General features: G+C 32.8%; 2 pseudogenes; both read left to right on the forward strand.

Annotated features, from left to right (window-relative positions):
- Positions 1-3,821: 3,821 nt before the first annotated feature.
- On the forward strand, positions 3,822-6,311 carry LOC107006983 (annotated as a pseudogene).
- An 894-nt stretch (positions 6,312-7,205) lies between these two features.
- LOC107007049 lies at positions 7,206-8,278 on the forward strand (annotated as a pseudogene).
- Positions 8,279-10,000: the final 1,722 nt, after the last annotated feature.

Below are 10,000 nucleotides of genomic sequence, written 5' to 3' on the forward strand. Positions count from 1 at the left end.
GGGGGGTAATAGGACCTTATTTTAGTTAAGGTGTGTATCTGGGATTTCGGTCATGGTCAAGGGGGGGTACTTGTGCCTTATCCCTTTCAAATTATAGTAAGGTGACATTTTTTTCCATACAAACTAAAAAGGAAAGATTCCCACATAAAAAGGGATGGAAGGAGTATTAAATATTAGGAATTTAATTATATAAGTAAATTATAATTAACAATTTTATTTATTATAAAATATTTTAATAGAGGGTAAAAAACTTGATCAACAATTTTAATGATGATTTTAATTGAATATCGATATATATAACATAGGCCCATGGCAAACTCATGCCAAAAAATGAAAGTTTATTCATGCTTTTCATAACGTGATTTTAGCGTTCAATGCATGACTCCATTGAATAAGGAAAGTCACATTCTTTTCTCCTTTTTGTATAGAGAAATGAAAATAATTAAACAGCTTTAACAAAACAAAAAAATGCAATTGTTCTTCTTACTTATTTGAAATCATGTTAGGAAGAGAGTTAGTGTCACACCCCAACCCTAGGTGAGCCAGACAAGTACCATATGACTAAATGTTTTACAAGTGATCTATGATGAGAAAATAAACTACTGTGCAAATAGATTTACTAATGACAAGTTTTGTATATAATACATGTGAGTAGCTGAATCGATACATCTGACAAGTGAAGCTATGATACACTATGAAAATATTCATAGTAAAGACTTGGCAACGCCCTGAATCAACCTGGAGCTCATCAACAATAGGTGAGTATCATGTGTTTTTATTGGGGAGATCTATTAGTTGATAACATGTACCTCCAATATCAAATGCAGAGTCCCTAATAAAGGACGTCAGTACGAAAGAATGTACTGAATCTGTAAGTCATAATACAACCATATGTAAAATGAGAGTTTAAGTGAAATCAAATACCAATAGATAAGGATTAGAGACCACATTTGCTTATACTTGTGGAATTGTGTATATATGTTACATTATTTTCTTTACTTTGATGTACGTTATAAACTTTATAAGGCACATGATACAAATGACCAGTTGATCAATAGTAGAAGAGGATGACTCATCCTAGGCATTTTAACCCCTAGGATGTTGTCCTCGTAATTTCACAAACTGGGATCGCCCATGCTAGTCTTTCGCCCCTGAACTGCCACCCTTCTACACAAATTGAGATCTGCCCATGCTAGGCTTATGCCCCTAAGCTATCTCCCTTTTATACCAACTGGGATCGGCCCATGCAAGACATTTTTCCCTGGGCTACCACCCATAATTATACAAATTATTTCACTTAGATTCTTTTTTCTTTGAGATTGTTGATTTGATGTCCACAATTCTTTTGAGATTTTTCTTTTGATAGATCATAACTCTTTTGAAATTGTTGTTTTGGTTGTCATAATCATTGTTGAGATTTGGAATTATGGATCAGTAGTAGAAGACATATGAATATGCACTTACGATAATGACAATGACGTGGGTAGCAAATGTGACATCAATGTAATACTTAGAAGCTTATATGACTCAGTAAGCATTTTGACATTTCAAATTGAAGCACATATCAAGTGAAGACATTTAACATTCATCCAAGAGATTTAAACTCTATATGATATTCAAATACTCATTGACTTATATCAAATACAAGCTTTACATGAACATGGAATTAAAGGAGAATGTGGACAGATTTAGCTTAAAGACGGATAAATATTCCTAGAAAGTACATATAAAATGTACATAGAGCAAGTAGAAATCTTGTGAGATAACATTATAGTCTAACACAATGGAAGTAATAACCAATAAAGGGAACATATGAATCTGTGAAAGATGACATATATGATGGAATTGACAATTGAAGTAAGTTGGTAAGATATGGGAAGCTTGTATATCTAACGTATAAACATATGTATCATGTGTAATCTAGGATCATTTTGATTTATATAAAGGGAACACGTGCCAAGGGCACTTTGACAATGAAATAAATTTAAACCTTGTATGTTAATACTTGGTAGAATAAGCACGTACATTTAGTAATAAACTCATATTAGAGTACTCACTTCAATGCTCTTGGGAGTAGGAACAACAACTATGAATGAGTCAATACCTAAGCATCATAATGTGGAAGTGACAATATAAGCTCATGACTTCCAATCAACGCCCCGTGAGTTCCAACTACATTATATTTAAGATGCTCAAAACAAACTCATAATCAAAATTTAAGGGTACTCCACTCCATGGCTGTCCCAACAAGCACATCCTTTCTAAACTTTTACCATGTGTGTTCACCAAGCACACATCATTTCATTAACACATACAAACTTTCACAAAAAATGCAAAAACAAGAGAGGGATGAAAATTTTCATAGCTTACCTTGGTGGAACGAAACCTCACTAGCTAAGACTTGGATTTTTTAAGGTTTAGGTTGTCCTCTCCCCCTTACTTTGATGTTAGATCAGATTATTCACTTGAACCAATTTGTACTTTAAAAACACATGTTTCCTTCATATTTTAATGGTGAAGTTGTAGACCAGAATTCTTGGAGCTTCTATGGCTTTCCTTGGTAGTAATTTTCTGGAGAATAAGTGGTAAAGAAGATGTGATGAGCTTGAGTGCTTTACAGGTAGCTTCTGGATGTTTTCACTTCATAAAATGGAGAATAATATGGTCCTTTACTTTAAGCAAGCCGGTGCATCACCTCTTTAATTTCTGCCACAAGTTTTTAAGTAGGTGCATCACCTACTTACTCTTTTCACTTAAATGCAGTCCACTTATTCTAGTTGGTGCATCAACTACTTGCCCCTTTTAACTTAAAATGCAGTCCAGTAATTCTAAGTAGTTGTATCACCTACTTGTCACCTACTAGCGTAGTTTAGTCAAGCAAGTACATCACTTATTTTTTACACCATTTTCCCAATCTTAGTTTCTTTTCAAGACCGTAGCACTAATACACACTTGACCACTTTGAATTTCACATCGGAGACCACCTTTTACTATCTCGAGTTTGAATTAGTTTTGAGTTCACTTAATCATATATGTGTTGGAAGGCAAATGTATTACAACTTTCAACCTATTCTATTGTCACTAGTCACATAAAAAACCGAGTTCATAGCTATATCAAAAGGCAATTTATAAGTGTCATATAAATAGAACTAGTACATGTAGAATATGAGGTGTTACTGTCTTACCAGTGATGCAACCACCAGCTCAAGAGGTAAAACTTAACGATTTATCTTTACTTATTTGACTTCTATTTCATTGGCTTTGATTTGGATAATCGCAGAATATTGATAAGTTATAGAAGGTTGTGAAAGAGGATAATTATTATGGAGCTCAACAAATGTACAAGTCTACTAGTGCCAGGTAACATGGTCATCATTCAATTGAATTTGATTACGTGCTCATAATAATAATAATGTCTATATTTAATTTCAGATATGCGTCGAGAGATACTCCGATGCCTTGAATGTTCTACAGTCCGGTGCTTGTTTGCAATTAGACAAGGCCCAGGTTAATGCTATGTTTTGTTTTTCTTTTTCTCTTGTATGGTAAATTCAGAGGCGAAGCTAGAATTACAGTATTATGGGTTCTGAATTTTATATGGATGATAATAACTAAGAACCTGTACCTGGTATTCTAGCTCTGCTTGGACTACAATCACTACGATTCTTCTATTAATTAATCAAATGATAAAAGGTAAGTACACTATATCTTTGTTCCCCATTTAGAAAAAGTAACCACTTAGCCTAATAACAAACCAGAGAGATTGAGGAAATCTGCAATATTGTATCTTTTAGTTATCAATCCAACAAACAAAAATAAAAATGGCTTACGCTGCTCTCTCTTCACTTATGTATACATTGAAGCAAATCTTCAAACATAATGAATCTTTGGTTTGTTAATGTTGTACACAACATGTCGGATCTCTCTGTCAAAATATTTCTGCTCTGCAAGATTTCCTTGACAATACTACAAAGGATATTGAAACTCTTAAGGTATGTAATTGATCACTAGTATAGTTATCTAAATCTTACTGGTGTATATTTTTTTTTATAACAATAATTAATATATCGAGTTTCTATTACAAGGTTGTGGAAAAGAGGACTAGGAATGTAGTATACAAAGCGGAAGATAGAGTTGATTCAAGTCTAAGAAACATCCTTCTAGCATATCATGAGGATAACCAACAAAAGGCTTGTAGATCCTGTTATGAAGAATTGTTGAACGTTGAAGAACAAGTTTATTTTCTCAACAAAGAGGGGATGCTGATCGATGTTAACAAGCATGAAAGCAACTCTGGAGAATTAGCGACAACTCCCTCCTCACAAGAAAAATATACAATTGAGGAAAGTATTTTGTCGGGATGGAGGATGACTTCAACACCATACTTGATCGCCTTATTTCCCATACAAACGAGTTAACTGTCATACCAACTTTTGAAATGGGCAGTATAGGTAAGACAACTCTTGCCAGGAAACTTTATGATGATTCATCTATTCGTTCTTGATTTGATAAACATGCATGAGTCACTATCTATGAAGAATACAATGAGAGACAAATGCTTCTTAAAATTATCTCTTCAATTACTGAAGACAACGGAGAAATGAGTAATGATCAACTAATGGAGACTGTGTATAGAGGTCTTAAGGGTAGGAGATTTCTAATTGTCATAGATGATATTTGGAGTATCGAGGCATGGGACCAAATGCGCAGAATATGTCCAAATGATGACAATAGAAGTCGAATTCTATTAACCACTCGACTTAAATATGTTGCTAATTATGTCAGTTGTCCTGATTTTCCGCCTCATAGTATAGTCTTTCCTAAGTTTAAAAGATAGTTGGAATCTATTCACTGACAAATTATTATTTCTTTAAGCTACAGTTACTTGCCCCAATATTTGAGGTCTTGTTTTCTGTATGTTGGAGGCTTTTCCAGAAGAAATGGAGATTAACATTTCCAAGTTGATTAATTAGGTTATGGATTGCTGAGCAATTCTTAAGGGAAAGAAGCAGTAAAAGGTTAGAAGTTGTGGCAGAGGAGTATCTCGAAGAGTTAATTGATAGAAGTCTAATTTTGGTTGGTAAACAAAGGGCTGATGGAAAGATGAGAACTTGCAAAATTCACGATCTTCTTCGCCAACTATACGTAAGAGAAGTTCATACTGAAAATGTAGTGCATTTCATGAATGAGAATGTTCCCATGTCCTTAGAAGTCATATATGATCAATGGAGAGTGAATGTTATATCTAAACATCGACATCCGCAAGTTTATCCAACAAGGCATAGCAGTGGTATTACAAGTATAACCCGCACCTTTATTCCAACAGAAGATAATTATTTCCGAAGGCATAATATTAGTATTACAAGTTCCACTATTTCAATTCAAGTTGCTTAAGGTGTTGGACGTACTATCAGTCTCAAAAGATTTCAGTTGTGTAATACCTCAGCTTGTACATTTCAGATATGTTGCTGCAAATATTGAGAATGCTCTTTCACTAGCCAAATTGAGAAATCTAGAGACCATAATTCTTGGAAGCCTTGAATCGGTGAATCTGAAGCACCCACTGGATATCTGGAGAATGACAGAGATAAGACATTTGGATCATATATGACACTATATATATATGATCCTCTTGAACTAGAACAGCCTTTGTTTCTCAAAAACTTGCAAACACTTCTTTTCCATGACTCTTCTTTTGTTTCCGAAATCATAAGAAGAACTCCCAATCTAAAAAAAGCTTAATATTTTAGATACTACTGGCCATCCTTAATGGCATGATATTCTTTATTTTCTCATTCTTCTAGAGGAGCTGGAGACGCTACACATCGAGCTGGATTTCCTAAGGGACAGAGCTGAAACCATTGACCTGATGATTTTCTCTGGGGATAATTTCCCTCCTAATATCAAGATGTTGACATTAACATTTACTATATTACCATGGGATATTATGAATTTGTTGGCAAATTTTACGAACCTTGACGTGCTCAAAACGAATACTGCATTCAACGGAACTGATTGGAAACCGAAGATGTTGCGTTTCGTAAATTAAAATATCTACAAATCAAATCTGAATGTCTAGTAAGGTGGGAAACAGGTAATGATAATTTTCCAATGCGTGAGAAACTATTACTCTATGGGTTGGATGTGTTGGAAGAGATTCCTGAGAGTATTGGAGAAATACGACACTAATATTGATCAGAATACACTGCTACAGAATGGAAAATGGCTCTGGTGTAGAGAATAGTGCCAAAGAAGTTCAAGAAGAGCAAGAAAGCTTGGGAAATTACGAGCTTCAAGTTCAAATTACTTAGGTATGTTAAAGTTTTCATCTTTGAGTATTATCCAAAATACATAAACTTCATATCCTGATTCATTAACGTTGAGTCATTATGGAACAAAGTGCTAATGTAGAATTCTTTCATTTGATTTTAATGCAGAAACTTGCACTTCCAGATAGAATTTTGAATCTTTGATCCTAAAAGGTGTTCTTGAGAGTTTATTCTTGAATTTTTACTTCTTATTCGTAATAAGAGTTGTATTGGAGCTTGTGCTAGTTAGATTCCCAGAATGTTTAAACATTTTGGGTACTTGATTTGCACTATGTGGTGAGAGCTTATGGATGACTCAATTATATGGTTATGTAAAATACAAGATTTTCAATCCTAGCAGGAATTGATTGAGAGGACCATCACTATTTTTATCTATGGATATAAAACTAAATACCAAATTTCTAGTTCTAGCAGCTAGAACTAGAATATTGATATATTACATTAAGGTATTTAAATTGTTCAAAGTGAGTGGTTGTGGACTCGTTCACGGCTAAAATAAATGACAGTTTAAGTGAGCCGTCAATACAATGTAAGTTGTTTGTCATAGGAAGTCCAGTGGTTTGGAGCCAAAAGAGTCATTTTGAAGCTAAATTGCTAAAAGGGACAACAAAATTGGCAATTAACCAACATAGACAAACCACTGGTTGGAAAACAGTGATGGCCTCCTTCTATATCCGTCTTTAAATGGTTGGAAACTTTATTGGGAGTTAAAACTGTATGTCAAGTCAAAATAGGATAAATATATAGATCTAAGTGGTCTATTAATCCATTTGGTATTGGAAAAGAAAAGGTGTAACGTGACCTATAAATTACTCTCATTAGTATGTATAATATAATATATAACAAAGATATTGTACATTCAATTCTTAATTTCCAATGATGGGATTATCGTGGAAGAGAGGCACAACTCTTCGTGAAGGTGGATTTGGAGCCGTCTCGTTAGCTTCTACTTCAAATGCACTATTTTGTGGTGTTACTCTCCCCTCTCTCATTGCTCTCAAATCGTGCGACTTTAATGCTTCTCAATCGTTGAAAGAAGATGTCAAAATCCTCCTAATGTTCAAACATTCTCCTTACATTGTTCACTGTTTCGGAGCTAATATCTCTTTTGATGATAATGTCAATCTTTACAACTTATTGCTCGAGTATGCTTCCGGAGGAAGCCTTGCTGATCATCGTCAGAACTGCAATTCACTGTTGCAGTTTGAAGATAAGAGACACCGGAAGAATGTTCTTTTAGGGCTTAGTTGCATTCACAACAATGGAATTATTTACTGTGACATCAAGCCTGGCAATATTCTCCTTGTGGACATGGACAAAACTGCCAAGATTGGTGATTTTGGGCTATCCGTGACCTTGGAACAGGGCATGAACCAAAAATAGGAAGTAATCAGGGGAACAGAAAGGTATATGGCACTGAAATCCGTGATTAACACTGAGTATAGCCCACGGGTTAATATTTGGGTTCTTGGATGTACTGTCTATGAGCTGATTACGGGACATTGATGTGGGAAGATGCAGATGGTGATTATGTGTTGGACAAAATTGAGTTTGAGGAACCAAAGTTTTAGAATTCAAAGTTGTCAAATGACACTCAAGATTTTCTGGGAAAATGTCTTGTGAAGAATCCAAGCATGAGTATGACAGCGGACAAGCTCTTTAACCATACTTTTCTGCAAAATTCATCTAAAAAAGCCAACACAGCAATAAAAAGGAAGAAGAAAATTGGTTCAATGTCCCTTCTACACAAACCAATCTAGAAGATAACACTCAAGATAGGCTATCATAAATTCTCAAGGCAATTGCTGGATTCGAAGCCCCTTCTAGACAAACCAATCAAGAAGATAACATTCAAGATCGGCAATCATAAATTCGTGAGGCAATTCCCAGATCTTAAGGAAGTAGAGAATGAAACTTGTGGAAGGGTACTGAGTACTGACAATAGATAGATAGATGCATATAAAATTATATATTGATTTCTGTGTGTATATATACTAGTTCTGGAAACGTGCCTTACACGTTTGACCTCTGTTATTGTTATAATTTATATAGGCTCTACTCTTGTTGATATAAAAATGCACAACATTGTCAGAAGTACTCCTATATGTATTTCTGTGCATATAAAATAAACTCTTTTTAGTGTTTACTTTCTGCCTAGAACTTAAATATCAACAATTTTTTTGGAGGGATAATGAGCAACTACTAAAGCTAGAACTATATTTTTACCAATTAAAATTATCAGTCAAAAATTCTAAGCCCCAAGGCTGAAGTTTCTTGGCACATAAATACTCCAACAATCATTAAAATAAAAAATGAATGAAGGGCACTAGCCAATAAGAAAAAAATGACCAATTAAAAAAATAATTATAAGAACTATTAGATTATGTGTTTCTCCAAGAATCATGAAAATAAAAAAATGAACGAATGCACAACTGAATAAGAAAAATAGTGACCAATAAAAAATTATTACAAGAACTATTAAATTATGTGTTTCTCCAACAATCATGAAAATAAAAAATGAACGAAGGCACAAATCAATAAGAAAAGTAGTGACCAATAAAAAAAATACTCCTTATATAAAAACTATTAGATGATAAAATACAAAGTGTGGTGGATTAATATTTTTTATCCAATTTATAAAAGGAAAAATTGAGTACATGAAAGATTGTGCATGAACATGTTTAATGGTAGAAGCTAAAAGGTTTAACAATCAAAATCATTAAGAAATAAAATATGATAAGTTGTAACATCTAATCATGTATTTAGTCTAGTTTAATTATCATTATTGATTTAATTTTAAAATTAGTAAAATAAATTTTAATTTAAAAAATTGATAAGGACATTTTCATAATCTAACTTTAAACTTAAAATCTTTCCACTTATAATAATATACAATATAGGATATAGGATATATAGAGAGAGGGGGGGGGGTATGTATGAGCAATCTCAGTACTTGTGTACAAAATTAAAAATAAAGTTAGAGCTAAGTAAATTTTAAAAAAGGATATACAATAAATGTATTTATATGCAAATAAGAAAATACTTAGAACAAGTGAATGATAACAAATATGACTATTTTATTTATTTATTATTTTCCAAAACTGGCATAAATTAAAAAAGGAAAATGTCATGTTTTAAACATTCAGATTTTGAAATTGATCATTTTTATAATTTTAAAAAAATTAAAGCAAAATCTATTAATATTTAAGAAGAAAATAATAAATATGAAGAATTTTTTCACAAGTAAAATAAGTTCAAGCAAGTAAGAAAACACTTATCATATATTATTATAAGCATGAAGCCTCAAAGATAAAAGTTGAAAGACCAATTTACCCCTAAATATCAAATATTGAACCACATTTATTATTTAATAATTAAACAATTCTCTTAATCAAATTGTAAAAAAACGTAAAATAATTAAAAACAATTCAAACGTCTATTCAAACTAGTGAATTGAATCGCGCTTCGCGCGGAAATAATTATTGTTAAAATAATTTTTTTAGAAAACTACAGTAATAATATTTTAATCACAAATTTTAATTTAATAAAATTCCAAATTTTAATCTAATTTATTATTAACAGTTACTATCCTAACTTTCCATCCCTTGAAAAGTGTTGATAGATTTCGAAGAACAATTGATCTACTCGTGTCTAGATTAAATAATAGTCTT

This window comes from Solanum pennellii, chromosome 12 (assembly GCF_001406875.1).
Source record: "Solanum pennellii chromosome 12, SPENNV200".
Lineage (NCBI taxonomy): Eukaryota > Viridiplantae > Streptophyta > Magnoliopsida > Solanales > Solanaceae > Solanum > Solanum pennellii.